Genomic DNA, 16,285 nt, shown 5'->3' on the forward strand with positions numbered 1-16,285 from the left:
TTCATAAGGATACTAGTTCCATTCAGGAGGGCTCCACCCTCATGACCTAATAACCCCCAAAGTCTTACCTCCTAATATGATCATCTTGGGAGTTAGGATTTCAGCACATGAAGTTTGGGGAGAACACAAATATTCAGACCATAGTAACGAGTAAAAGAAGTAGAATTAGGCAGAAGGAGGATTGTGCTGTGATGAGTCACAAGGACCTCAGCTGATCCTCCAGAGCTCTGGAACTAGACGGCCCTTCAGAAATGGCTACTTGAGGCAAGGAGGCAGGGCCTTTATACTCCCTGTTGAGCAGTCATTGGATGCAAGCTGCTTCTGGAGAGAAGCAATGTTCTTGGAAAAGTGGATCTCCTTAGCTGAGCACAACTCCTAGAAAGGGACTCAGCATCCATGATCAAAGGAGAAACAAATGTATCAAGCCTGAAAGGATAATCTAATGGGACAGGTTTTCAAACCGGCCGAGGAATCAAAATATCACAGAGAAATATATAGTTGAGAGACTAAAAGTGAGCACTGGACACAGTATTTGTGCCTCTGGATTCAATCACTCTTGAGTTACTACCTCCTGGACATTCTCATGTTAATTTTAAAAATTTTCTTATCTATTCTTTTTGTTCTGTTTTTTTTTTTTTTTAACTGACATTTTCTGCCATCAAGACACCATTTCCTCATATGATCCACTCTTTACAAAGGATTTATCTCCTTCATTTTTTTTTTTTACATTCTTACTTTATTTTATACAAGCAGAGGATCCTAAAGAAAACAAAGTTGAAGAAGAGGAATATCAGACAACTTGTTCTCTGAAATCTGAAAAAGAGTTACTGAAAGATTATAATGGTTAATGGCTTGAGCACAGTTATAAAACTGAAGACTGTCTTTCACAAATGGGCACTGTTAAACCTATTACTCTTAATGAGAGGGAATAAGGATGGACAATAAACTTCCTGAAAACTGGATGAATTTAGGAAGAGGCATTGATTTGACCATAACAGCAATGCTTCCCCATTCATTTACTAAACAATGTTGCTTCTTCAGGTCTGAAAGAAAACTCAAATGACTTGGGAACGCAAGCATTACTTTAAAAAAGAAAAAAATTCTCTAAATATAGTGTTGCTCAGAAAGAAGGATATGACTTGATATTTAGAACTGTGTCTCCACTGTGTGCCATGCTTTGTCAGGGAAATGAGTTTAGATCTTAGTTGTTATAATTGCTTATATCAAAACAAGAAAACTACATGAGCAAATACAATATGTCTCTACTATGGTTTTCAAAAAACAGAATTAAGTAATTTTACATTGTTCATGCTCAGTTGATCATTGCTTCATTGCAAAAAAAACTGAGGTAAAGAAGTTAATTGCAATATAAACACCATTTATTTAGTGATGTTTGGCAAAAACATCATATTAAATCAAATTCTGGCTTTATAGGGAATATCCCAGTTTCAGTGATTTTTTTTTTTTTTTGATTCAACTGATATCGCCTATTTCAGGAAGCTGTTAAAACAAAACAGTGGACAAATTTGGGACCTGGATAAAGAAGCTCATTATTAGCAGGAAATATCATTATAGGCATTCACTACATTTAGGCTGCTGATCAACAGTGACTCTCAATGCTACAAAAGTCAATAGTTTTAAAGAGAAAAAGCAAACAGCTAAGTGTTCTAGAGTCCCACACAGGCTGGGCTACTTCAGGAGGCTCAAAACTGAAGGATTATCAGACTTGCAAACATGTAGTGTACCTAGTTTTTTATTTTGCTTAATTGAATTAGATTATTTTCCTAGATATGACTTTTGCGGGTACAGTTGGGGAGCTGTGTGTTATAAAAGTGAAGTTCAGGTGTGCTTCCTTAGCCAGATAGTTTGGCTAGGTAAATATCTGATTAAAATAAAAGAATCAAAAAGAAAAAGGTGGGTTAAAAAAAAAAACAACAAATAGTAATATAGCAGATGTGCCACGAACTGAGCTAAGAACTTTAGAAATATTAACTCATTTAACACTCAATGCAATTTTAGGAGATGGGTGCTATTATTATCCCCAAATGAAAATGAGGTGTCTGTGGCACAGAGGATTAAGTAACCTGGCCTAATATCCCCAGATGACTGTCAGGAAGAGTCAAAGTTTGAAGCCAGTGAAGCCTGTATTGAACCCAATACAGAGATCAGGGTTCTGACCACTATGCTTTGAAAGGCAAGTTTTTTTCTCTTAAAATCAAAATATGAGTATTATTTGCCCATTTCTACTCCAACTCCAATCCCAAGTAGAAACTACTGAAAAGAATATGGGTATAGTCTTAGTTTAAAGAGGATTCATATGAAATTACACTGAGAATGTCCTCTCTCTAGTGGCTTTTCTATTTGAAGCTAAGAAACTTAGAAAGTCTTCTTTCTCATCATTGAAACATATATGGCAAAATAATTTCTATAGAATATATTTTGCTCAAACATTACAGAGTTCTGGATGCAGAAGGTAAAGGGTTCCTCTACATTCAATTGAAAACAGAGGTAAAATTCAGAAAAAAAAATCAACTCTCTTAGAAATATTTTAAAATTTCTCCATAATAGCTATAATTAACTTTTTATAAATTCTTTTCTACCAGATACAAGGTTTGCTGTGGAATAATACAGCCTTAGTCAAACAATATATGCACTTAGTTGAAGAGCACATAACACTCCTATTTCATTCATGCAGTCACAATGCATATTTTTTGATGTCCTAATTATTTAAGACACTCCAATTTGTTATTTTGTTGCATAGTTCTTTTTCTTCAGGATTTTTGTCAGATAAAAGGCAATCTAAAATTACAGCCAATGCAAGGACCCTGTGTCCAGTACATCTACCTTGTTGCTGCCAACAGGACAGTTGATCATCGAGGGCCTCCAACAGGGTCCTTCCCTTCTCTCGCCCTAGAGTTTTCCTTCTTCCAACTTCAATGCCTACAAACATCTGTTAATTACTATTCAGTTCATGCATATAGTCGATATTTTAAAATATTTTTCCTTATTAGCACTTAACTCTGAAATAGTCACCAATTCCAAAGCAAAGGAGAGTGTCCATTTTACTAATAACATTTTCAAATGTTTTCCCTCATTTGCTTTCTTACTTACTTTTAATTTATAACTTCATGAAGCTTTACATTTAGGTAGGTGTATCAATCTAAATTCACATAATTTTCATCACTTACAAGATGATTTTATTGGATTTGTTGCCATTTCAGTTTCTTTTATGCATTCTTGCCATAAACATGTTTCTTTTTTTACTGACCAATTACTTTTCTTCTTTTTCATTAATTCTCCTTATAAAGCCCAGTGACAATATACCATTTCGCATCTATTCTCCTTCTCCTAAACACATAAACTCATAACACAAGGAAAAAACTTTATCCAAGTTAGTCAGAGGATTTGTTGAAAAACAGCAATAACCAATCCCTGGAATATTTCTTTTTAACCACTTATTTCCACCCTCAACCAGAAAAATCCAGAGCTCTCTAGGGTGCTGAAATGTAGAGAGCAGACAGACCCCACAGCAATGTCCAGGTTGGGAAAGTTTGGGAACCTTCTAGGAGTTCAGACCCAGCAATCATGTGATGATGACCCTCCCTCTTGCTCTCTGTCTCTCTCTCTCATACAGATTTTCTCTCCCAGAACCATAGAAAAAATGAGAGCTCAGTAAGTCTATCTCTGAACCCGTATCTAAAGTCTTTGATACAATTTTCCCCAGTGAGAAGGGTGTTGGCTGAAACATACAACTACAGACTGACAATGTAAATTCTGAAGTGTCTAACATACTTTTTAGTGTAATGTTTTTCAAGGATGTGACTCAGGCATTCAGCAGTGACTGATTTGCAGATCTCAAGGCTTCCTCTTACATCATGGCATAACCTGTCAATATTCTGATTTTCCTAAGAGCTTGCCTGAAGCAACTAGTACACTCTGGACTTAAGTAGCAATTGCAGAGGATGTGTAACTTTTAACGCAGTTCCGGAGTTTAACTGTCATTTACATGATTAGCTACAGTGACATTTCTGAACAATGAGCTCTCAGGATCATTAAAATTTAATTTTCTTTAGGGATAGAACACAGGAGATTATGTTCAGTTTATTAGCTCTCACTCTTTACACAGACGATTTTTCCATTTAATTTGGCTTAGGGACTACATAATTCATGTGGCCTTGAATTTTATGTACTTTTATTCTTATAGATGCTATTTCAAATGCCTGAATTAGAGTTTCTCACTTCCTTCACTACTATAGAAAGTAGCTTCCTGGACAGGAAACAGAGGAGAAGAAAAAAACAAGAGAGAATAGACAATATCATTTTCAGACAAAGAAAAGTTCAGAAAAAGAAAGAAAAAGATACATAAATTGTAAAAACATAAAATAATATTTACAATTTTACCTTTAGATCTTATAATGAATTTTGTTTTAATTCTTATCTCAGAAACACAGAGCATAATAGTTTAAATAACAAAAGTCTTTTAAAACTTAAGAAAAACAATATAGCTATTATAAAAATGTTTTTTCTAGAACTACAATGTTTAGTGCAGTATATACTAGCCACATTTGGCTATCTAAATTTAAACATTAATAAATTAAAATTAAATAAAATTTAATCTTTAGTTGCAATAGCTACTTTCCTGTGTATAACAGTCAAGTTTTATAGCCAAATGCTTAAGAGCCAAAGCTATCATACTGAACAGCAAAGAAAAGAACATTTCCCTCATCTATTGATTGGATAGCACTGGCCTGGAATGCAGACATAGTACTTCCAGTAAACCTGATTCTTTTTATTACATGTGTTGGTGTTTTCTCCTTAAGCATAATTTGTTGCTTACCACTGGGTCTACTGCTTGTGGGCCTGAGAGTGACATCTAGCCTTGTCTATTGAGTTGGTCCAAGGCAGATGTTGCAGAATTAACCTTCAGAGCAAGCATAATGGAATGGCCAAGGCTTCTGAAAATTCCTGATTATAGTCCATGCAAATGCCTGATATGAGGGCAAGACTGAGAAGCAAGGTATCTTTCAGATGGACCAAGGATCAATTTTGAAGACTGGGGCACATGGAAGAAAAGGTGGAAGAAGACATACTAGAATTAAATACTCCAAAATACATATATTAAGAGAGATTAGGGCCTGGCAGTTTAAATTTGTAGAGTGAACCAAAAGAATTGTGATTAACACAATTCTTCTAAATCCATACAAATGGCTTTTCATGTAAGCAGAATAACAGCCACCTAATTTCTTTAACTGTATTTTATAAAACGGGTACTAGCATAAGCAGTTAGCATGTGTTGCATCATTCCTCACAACCACTAGTAACTAACTTATTATGCCTTTTTTGGCAGAGAAGGAACTTCAAAATTGGTGAGATAAAGTAACTTTCTCAACATCTTACTCTTAATAAATACCAAAATTAATGATTGAAACTCAGGTTTATTGACTCTCAAATCCTTGATTTTAACAATACACATAATATGTTTTCAGGGTACAAAAGAAATTTCTTTATACCGTGAAATATTTTACATACAAATCATTCATGTGATTTAAAATCCATAAAACATCCAAGTTCTGGATACTGCCATTGGCTTAATTCAATTTGTCCCACCGTGTAGGTGCCATCTATGCCTATCCTTAATAAATGTCAAGAGTTCTTTGAAAATCTGTGCTGATTAGTATGTGTAGGTGAAAATGATGCTTCCTGGACCCCACACCTCATTTGTACTTTCAAATACTTTGGGAGCTTCAACATTCAAAGTACAGAGGCTTTTACAATTGAATGATTTTACAATGTGGAGACTAAGAAAGTTAGAATTTCTTAGTGCAGGAAAATTTGGATGTGAGGCTTTCTTCTCCATAGGAAAACAAAAACTGGAGATAACAGCTTAATTATTAGACTATTTTACAGTCTAAAGGGAATTTCTAGTCCTTTGGGAAAGGTATATCTTCACAGAATGGAAACTTCTGGTAGGATATATGTTATATTATATATTTTCAACATATATTTTTTCTCATTTTTAAAATGAATTGTAGTTTTGGTGACTAAATTTTCCTCCAAAAATGAAAAATGAATTTTTAAGATGAATAAAAAAGTTTCTTAAGAAAACATTGAACATTCATGTTTATTTTTTTCCTATTGTTCTTTTGAATAGGCTTCTCAAATGAAAGAATAAAAAAATATAAAAACATGAAAAAATGTAAAAATCTAAGCATTTGGTGTTCAAGTGACCTTCTGAAAGGTGATAGGCCTGGGGAGAGCAATAGTAGTTGTTTGTCATTCTTTAAAACTTGATCTTCTTGGCAAAGGGTTTCATGCATGGTCGGGGGATGATAAATAGGACGAGCCTCCATTTCTTGATGTGGAGAATAGAAAGGAAATCAGAAAAGCCCTGGGAGCTTCCTGGGAGCAGGTTTATCAGAGAAAAAAGCCCCAGGAGCCAGTAGCCCTGATTTCTGATTTGATTTTACTGATTAGCTGTGTATGGATAAGTTTCTCTGCATCTTGATGTTTAATTCCTTCAATTGTAAAATGAACAGCTTAGAGCAGATGCTTCCTAAGGTTCTCTGACTATTGCATTCTGAAGAGTAAAATGAACAAGAGAAAAATGCCAGCTGGTAAAACACATATGACTTTCACTGTAGAATGCTACTTACAGCATTTTCAACTTAGCAAAACAGTATTTTATTCATATGGGAATGAAGCCTGGAAAAAGTTCCATCAATACAGACTGATTAAAGATATTAAAGCTAGGCACATATAATGAACTGTACTTGTCCAGAAAAAGAGAACTAGTTACATCATGTGGCACAGAATTCTCTCTCTGGCAGGATAATGAACTTCTCCATTTCTGCTATCTAATAAAGAAAAAGGGACAGAGAATTTAAGTAAAAAAAAGCTGGAATTAAGCAAATGCATGTCCAGAAGCAGAATGAGATTAAGGACCCTTTTCCATCGATATTAATTTAGTAAGACACTCTTTAAGTAACTCTTATACTGCTTGACAGCTTGGTTGATTCTACAATGACATGAGCCAAAACGATTCCTAAAATAGCCGCACTTATGCTATAGCATCTCATCAAGGTTTTGCCAACATAATTTGTGTGATGTGGGAAAAGAAACAGCCCTCTGTGCAAATCGTGAACCCAAATAAAGACAAAAAAATCCTTGACTTCAAAGTTCATGCTGTGTGCATGACTCAGCCTAGTAGTGTCACAGCTTGCTAGCATTGCAACTTTTTTATTAAAGATTTCTTTGGGTTCTGTTCTAGGAAGAGATTTAATTTAAGCAGAAGAAAGTTGGAGTCCTTTCCAATCATAAAACCCAGCATTGAAAATAACCTTCAGACCCGGAATTGATAACATCGAGACACAACATAATTATCATCGTTCCTACTCTTACTGTTGAGCCCAACTGCCTCCAAAGAAAATGAAAATGATGTGATCCCACAGGGGAAACAAAACAGAATGAATCATTTATCTTTCCAAATTCACAGGGATATCCTAATTTGTATACACTCTGTATTTGTCTTGTGCAGGTTGTTGTGAGTCTACATGTTTATCCTATATACCTGGATGAGCTGACTTAGCCCAATGCCCCCCTCTCCTTGATCTTGAAGCTCTTTCTTCTCCTCAGGAGCATCTCATTCATTTTACACAGGGAAAGTTAAATTTAGCAAAAGGAGCTTTTCAGAGCAGAGAGTTCTTGCTGATCTGGGAACCTGTCAAGGTGATTCTATGCCAACTTGGACTTGCCTAGAGTTGAAGCTTCCAATCTTGCCAAATGTTGTGCTTATTTTGTGACAAAGTTGCAGTTGGATTTAAAAGGAGACCATCCAGTTTATTTTATTCTTGTCTCAGCTCTCTAAATCTATGTCTCCATGACTGAAGGCTTTGTAAATAAACAGGTGTCCACATGCCCCAGTGTGAATTAAAATTTTTTGGAGCCAGAGAGGGAGTTGATTTATTTAAAAAAGAAAAGTTATTGTAATACTTTTCTTTGGTATGTAGAAATAATAGTTGCTCTATACTTTGTTTCCATACATATATTACTGGCCATACTCAGAATATTTTCATGGGATTTAGGGTAGGAATGTTACATAAAAGGATATGGAGTTGACATATGTCTTGGGAGCTAGACAAGCTCTGGTCAATGTAAGAACTGTTTATATACTGGTTAGTTTTTTAGTAAGTACTAAAGAGAGGCCATCTCACATATGTACAGTTTTATGTACAACATCTATACACTAAAATAGATATGTAAATTCAGGTATGCTCAGACAGAAATGTTTTGCCACTTCTTTCTAACATACCTAAAAATATGTTTTTTTCTTCTGCTGCTGCATAATAAGTAAATAATATAAATATTCCCAACTATTTACTATGAATAATATCAGATATATTAATGCACACATACACAAACATTTGTGCAAAAGCACATTTTCTTCTAATTAACTAATTCCCCAAGCACCTAAGAATCTACTGTTTGAACATTAGGCAGCTAAGGTACCTGCCTTTACAACTGCTTCAGCAAACTAAATGCCCAAGTGTCTAATTTACAGCAGCGCAATAATTTAAGCATTGAGAGGTACATTACTGGGGTTACATTGTTTTTACTATTAAATATAGGCATTGGCAATGATGCAGTATTTACTGTAAAATAAATTTTGACAGTTTTGATATATTTTATATATATATAATATTTATACAGCATAGAAAATATCTGAACTTGAAAAGTCTTAGTAATTATACGCTTTGGCACATTTAAGAACATTTATTAACCATATATGTGATCATTTTCCAATGTGTTTACCTCATATAGAGTATGCATAAATATATTATATAGGTACCTAAGAAAATATGCATAAGTAGGTATCTTTGTTATACATATCATTTGCTTTGCAGGCATTCATATTCCCTAGTTGGAGATTTAGGCATTTTGCAATGGAATGATCAATTATTTAATTTAAATATATAAATTATTTAATTACAAATACAATCACAGCAGGATGTCAAAATACTTCACAACCAGAAGCCAAAAGAAACCAATGTTTCTGTTTTTTGAAAATAACTCATACAACTTTGATTATTTTAACAACTTAATTATTTAAATGAATGAATGAATGAATCTAATGCCATAGTATTGCAATTTCACCCTAAATAGACAAAGCAGCTTTTCTCATAGATCTCCTAGCAGCTGGATGACATTAGATGGGCCCATTCACATTGTAGCACGTGGAAGCTATGGATATGGGGTACCTGGGGTCACGGGGCCGCATGTCTCTCATTCTACAGTTGGCTATCTCAGGCATTCCACATGGTGGTCATAGGATTCCAATAGCAGCAAGGAGATATGTACTGTTCAAGTCCCTGCTTGTGTCATATTTGCTACAGTCCCACTGGCTAACACAAGTCACATACGCATGCCCAGACTCAGAGTGGGAGGGCCCTACAATGAGCATGGATGAAGGAGAGGAAGGGAAAATTTGTGGTCTTTCTTGAACAATACCACAAAGATCATTCCTAAAGATTTACATTCTTCTGAAGGGACCTCCTTTTCTAAGCCTCCATGTTTTGAAGAGGAGAAGAAATGAGCGTAAGTGGCAGCTGGATTGATATAACCAAAATATAAAGTAAAGAAACATAATTATTAAATAAACATGTCAGGGATGATATATCATAGAAGGGCAAAGCAGTATAAGAGCTCTCAGGATGACGGTTCCTTGAATGTTATCATTGTATTTTATATGCTTTCTACTGTAGCTGCAGAAGACTAACATCTTTTTCTTACTCATATCATCCAAATACAGTATTTTCCAAATGTGGTACCTGGACCAACTGCAGTGGTACTGCAATTGTACTACCTGAGATGTCTGTGACAAATGCAGCTCCCCAAGTCCACTCTCAGAGGTTTTTTGACTCAGAAAGGTGGAGATGGTAGTAATATCATCTGTAACAAGCATCTCACAGTACTCTATGAACAAGAAACACAGCTCCATAGAGCAACAGTATATAGTGCTGAACTGAATTTTTAAAATCCAAGGTCAGCACTGAGGATTTTAGGATACTAAATATTACCTTAATAATTAAAAGGGCTAATTTTGTTTTCATGAAGAAAACCTGTCCTTCTATTCCTGGGTGAGTTAGATACCAATATAATTTGTATTTTCTTATTCTCTTTCTTCTAAAAGTTTCAAGGTATTTCTCCTTCTAAATGCCGAGATGTATAATGAATCCCCTCATAGAAGAAAGAAGAATATTATTTACACTTCAAAAATTACTTTTCAACCTTAAAATTCATAATTTTACAAAATAAAAAGACCTTTGAATATCAACATAGAGAAAATGAAATCAATGAATTTTCATGATATACAAATATTAAAAGCATCTTCTATTTGTTGTTTATAACTTCCAGGGTTATTTTTCACAAATGTTGAAAGTGATAACATTCTTTCAAACTCACCTTTGTTTATTCAGGGAAATTTTTCAAAAACCTGTAGCCTAACCACTCTTATATTACAGATAAAAAACAAACACAAGTAGGTTTTGTAAGCATGATGCCATGGAGCAGATAACTGTTAAAAATAGAAGTCAGATCTTGTGACTTCCTGTAGTGTATTCTTTAGACAACACATTTCAAGGCACTAAACTAAGTACGGAAATGATTTGAGAAGTCTTTTTCCCCTAAGGCCATCCATATGCTGGAGTAGGCTTGGATTCAGTCCTGCCTAGAAATTGGGGAACTAAATAATGAGCCCTGGTGTTTCTTCCTGCTGACAATTCTATATCATTATAAATCTTTCAAGATACACAGTTCCCTAAACAGGGTTTGAACAAACATTCATTTGTTACTGAAGCAGGCAATGCACCCTCACTATCATAACTTTCAAAAATAACTTACAGAATCACCTTATTTACTTATCTAAGTATGAGTCTATCAGTGTTGAGTTTTCTCAAGTTGAAACGTAGGGGTGCGTGAGCTCTAATCTGAGTGGAGAGAAGGCAAGAACAGATTGTCTTTAACATCAGGCAAGAGTGTTATCTTGGACTGTCTGCTCAGCCTGAGGTGCTTTGACACTTCTTTCTAACACACCTAAAAATACTTTTTGTTTTTTTCTCCTGCTGCTGCAGTCACAGGCATTAAGTCAACTGAGGAAGCACATAATCCATCTTCTGAATATATCAATGAGCAGTATCCTCAAAGACCTAACAATACTGCCCTTATTGAGAAAGAATAAACAATTGTACAAAGAATGAAATATTTTCCTTAAATCGTACAAACAAAAAATGGAAAACAAAAGCATGCATATCTCTTTACAAAAAGGTACATATAAATTAAGGCCATAATTTGATCTACACAAATAATAAGAGAAACAAAGAAAATATGTTTGATTCTTGGGAGAATCAATTATGAACATGTTAAAAAAAATAAAAGGCTGTATTTTGAAGACATTAATCATTTACCCAAAATAAATAGCTAAATAAATCTACATTTTAAGCATCAAAAGGCACACATTGCAAGGCTTTTCATTCATTTACTTACTCATTCAAAGTATAATTATTGAGCATTTGCTGTGTGCTAGACACTGTGCAAATGCTGAGAACACAAAGCCAACATTCCAGAACTTACTATCTGGTGGCAAAGGCACATATACTAGTGGGATTAGAATCACAAAGAAAAATATAGAGAGGGATGATATCAAATACCATAGCTATGTAGTCTGAGGGTCAAGGAAAGCTTCAGAGAGAAAAGCATTTGAACTCAGATCATTTTGCACACTATAAAATGAATCACAATCCTTCTTCCTGTCTGAGTTACTCTATGTTCCCATAGCAAACCATGTTGTGTACATCAGTCACAAAACTTGATAAATTCTGTTAATTTGACTTATAGAGTTGAGTGAGGAGTTTCATAGGGAGGATGGACTATACATGTTTAGTTTTTCTAACCTCAGCACATGAAATATAGAAATCTATCAATAAATATATGCCTGTCAAATGAATGAATGACAAATTGATAACTGCATAATATATTTGAATATTTATATTTTTAATCTCTGCAAATATGCATTTATAGATATAATTATTTTATCAACTGGCACCAAAGTTCTTCATAAGGAGGGAATGTTGTTTAGGAAATTAAGCTCCTTTGATGTGGAAAATGAAACCCTGAGGCTGTACTGTGAAAATACACAGCAAAATAAAACTAACAGCTAAACTTCTATGCATAAAAAATGATGACGAAACGTTTGGGAGTGGGAGAGTCAAAAAAGGAGAGAGAGTGAAGTTGGGAGGAAGACATGTGATGAGACTGAAGACTAAACAGAAGATGACCAGGCAGAATTTCACAAGGTCAGAGTGACCAAAAATGTGTTAAATCACAAGACTACCTAATAAGTAATTTAAAATTGTTTGCATTTGTGTGCTATAAAATTCTCTCTGTTTCCTAAAACTCAGTAAATTCTATAACAAGTGCAAATATCTTGTCTTATCTTTGGAAAATCCAAGTAAAGTCTGAATTTCATTTATGGGTCAATGTAAAGGAGAGAAGAGAATGGCCATAAGAGATGAGATGCGATTGAGATTAATACTTTATTAAGAGGATTTAAAATCCTGGATTTTATGGAATAATTGGTACTGGATCAACTATCTTACAGCAAAAAGTCATAAAACTGGACAAAATACATGAGATAATTGCTTTCTTTACTTACTCAGAGTATAATTACTGAGCCCTTTCTCTGGGCTAGTCACTGTGCAAGTGCTGACAACAGTGACACATCTCTGATGTCTGACAGAATGAAACCCACAAAAAAAGCCCCATGTCTTCCCTGGACAATTCTCTATTTGTAGTGCAAGAATCTGGAATCCAAGAAGGACAGGTAAGTCCTGCTGAGATGAGATCAGAGCTTGGGACACCTGATGTGGCTAGAGATGGAATTGTGCAGGAAGAAGTACAAATGTCTTTCCCACATCCTTGGCTGAGAGCTTGCTTGCACATATGCAGGGTTGGATTATCGGGAATCAGTTTCTGCTGGATTGAAAGTGGAATTAAGCTCCTAGAGGTTGAGCAGAACTGACAGATGTTGGGGGACTGGGGTCATTTAAAAAGTTAAGCAAATAAATATTCATTAAACAGTCTAAATTAAAGTTTAGTAATTTAAAAAATTCAACAAGCATTCTATAATGACCTATCTGAGATAAGAATCTAAAAAAGAGTGGATATATGTATATGTATAACTGATTCATTTTGCTGTACAGCAGAAACTAACGCAACATTTTAAATCAACTATACTCCAATAAAATTGTTTTTTAAAAGTCAATAACCACTTATGACCTACATACTCTATATGAAGTATTGTGTTAGCCTGGAGGAATACAAAGATTAACCAGGTATCATTTCTACTGTCAATTACAATATGGTGGCTGAAGCAGTATTTAACAAGAGCTGTACTAAAGTTCTTAAGGAGAGAGTGAGGGAAAGGTCTCTTAATGATGGAGCTACATCATTACCACCTCATTAAGACCTCAGGCATTGGACAGAGAAACATAAAAAATGCTACATTATGAAAAAGGACCTCACCAAAGAGTAAGGTCTTCTCTAAGTCTACTTTAACAAAGCCTAAAATCAAGATCTGAAAAGATGCACTTTGGAGTTTTAGACCTACCAAATTTGAAGGGTTTGAGGAATGCTGGGATTCCTACATATTGACCTTCAGAAAGCATAAAAATAAGTCTACAGAATTTCAAGATGAGCATCTAGTAATTGTATTATTACAATTAACATTCTTCAGAAAGATTAACATTCTTTAGAAAAATTAACATTCTTCAGAAAGACAATAACAGGATCTAGAGTCTCTATAATACATCTCCACAACAGCCAGTACACAATCAAAAATGTGACTCGTGTTCAGAAAAAATATCATTCAAGAGAAACTAACCCTGAAATGGTTCCGATGTTGGATTTAAAGGACAGAAAGTTTAAGGGGGCTAATATAAATATATTCAAAGAATTAAAGAAAATGTAGTCAACAAATTAATGTAATTTTTTTGCCTTAATGAATCAAAAGATAGGGATTTTAGCAGAAAATTAGAAACTATTAAAAACAATCAAATCAAAATTCTAAAATGAAAGAAACTGAAATTTAAAAGTCACTAGGTATGTTTAACAGCATATTGGAGATTATAGAAGAAAAAGGCTGAGGACTTAAAGACGAATAGAAATAATCCATTTTAAGAAACAGAGAAAAAAATGAGGAAAAAAATGAACAAAGCCTAAGGGACAATGTTAATGGCATAACATACATGTAACTGGAGCACTGGAATAAGAAAATGGGATAGAAAGAAATATCAGACAAAATATTACGTGACAATTTACAAAGTGTAATGGAAAACATCACCTCTCAGATCACAGAATCTTAGCAAGTCTCAGGCAAGATAAATATAAAGAAAACTACACTTAGATCCATAATAATCCAACTGCTAAAATGCAAGCATAAAAAGAATACGAAGAAAACAGAGAAAATAGAAGCTTTACATATGGAGGAAACGAAGCAAATTATGACTGACTTCTCTTTATAAACAATGGAGGGCAAAAGAAAATAGAATGCCATCTTTAAATTATGGAAAAAATAAAAGAATCAGCCACCTAGAATTTTATATCAAATAAAAATATCCTTCAAAAAAGGATGATAAAAAATGTATTTTCAGATAAACAAAAACTGAAAATTTGTTACCAGCTGACCTATAGTATAAAAAATGTGAAAAATTGGTCGTTAGACTGAAAGGAAATTATACAAGATATATTTCAGATATAGAGGAAGTATTAAAGAGCAAAAGAATGGTAACATAAAACATGATTTTTTTTCTCCGTAATTTCCTTTAAAGACAACTCTGTGTATAAACAAATTAACATTGTCAAAAGGGATTCCTAACATCTTTAAAGGTAGAAAACATGTTAACAATAGCAAACACAATGGGACTGATAAATGGAATTATACTACTGTAAGTATATTTACAATATGCAATATTACACATACAATTACTACATATGCAAAGTGGGTCACATGAAGTGTGAAGTGTTGGAGGTGATGTTTGAACTAAAGTGGTAAACTATTAACTTGAATAGATTTTTTAAAAGAAACTTTTTATTTTATAATAATGTAGTACAGAGAGTTCCTTCATACCCCATGCTAAGTTTCTCCTATTATTAACATCTTACATTCCTATGGTACATTTATCACAACTAAGGTACCAATACTGGTAGATCGATATGAATTAAATGCTGTGCATTATTTGGATTTTATTTTATTTTATTATTTATTTATTTATTTATTTTACACCAGTGTCCTTTTACTGTTTCAGGATCCTATCCAGAATTTTACATTACATTTATATTCATTATGTCTCCTTAGCTTCCTCTGGCCTATGGCAATTTTTCAGACTTTGCTTATTTTAGATGACATTGACAGTTTTGAGGAGCACTGATCAGGAGTTTTGTAGAGTATTACCCAATTGGGATTTATCCGATGTTTTTCTCATGATTAGATTGAGGTTATGGATCTTGAGGAGGAAGACAAAAAGAGGGAAGTGCATTTTCATCATAGCATATTAAAGAAACATGTTATTAACATAACATCCCTGATGGTGCTAACCTTCACCTGGCTCAAGTAAAGTTTGCCAAGTTTCTCTACTGTAAAGCCCTCTCTCCCACCACTTTTCATACTGCACTGTTTGGAAGGAATTCACTCAGTGCTGCTATACTTAAAGGTGGTAGATCCAATTCCATCTTTTTGAGGGGTGAATAACTTCTCTTGAGGGGTGATGTATCTCTTCACTTTATTTACTTATTTATTCAATAATTTATTTATATTATCTTAGTCTCATGGATATTTATTTTATATCTTGGGTTGTAACACAGTACTACATTATTTAGTTATTCATATCTTTCAGATCTATTCATTGGGAGTTCTTTCCCTTGGGCCCTATGATCCCTTGACAAATCTCCATTTTTCTGTTTTCCAGAACTTTCTTACTTTCTGGCACTATAACATGGTCCAGGCTTATCTTGTACATTTCCTGTCTTATTCCTAGTATTGGTTATTTCTCCAAGGAGGTCTGGTTCCTTTTACTGAGGACTTGTGATAGAAACCAGTATCTGGGCGCTGGGTGCACTCATTGCTGCTGTGTATGATTGTTATAGGCCCTCTCTGCAGAAAAAACTGGAGAATATTTTTGTGAATATTAACGCTGTATATACATGCATCTATATTTCTCTATCTACTCACCTGCAT

This window comes from Globicephala melas, chromosome 4 (assembly GCF_963455315.2).
Source record: "Globicephala melas chromosome 4, mGloMel1.2, whole genome shotgun sequence".
NCBI classification, from domain to species: Eukaryota; Metazoa; Chordata; class Mammalia; order Artiodactyla; family Delphinidae; genus Globicephala; species Globicephala melas.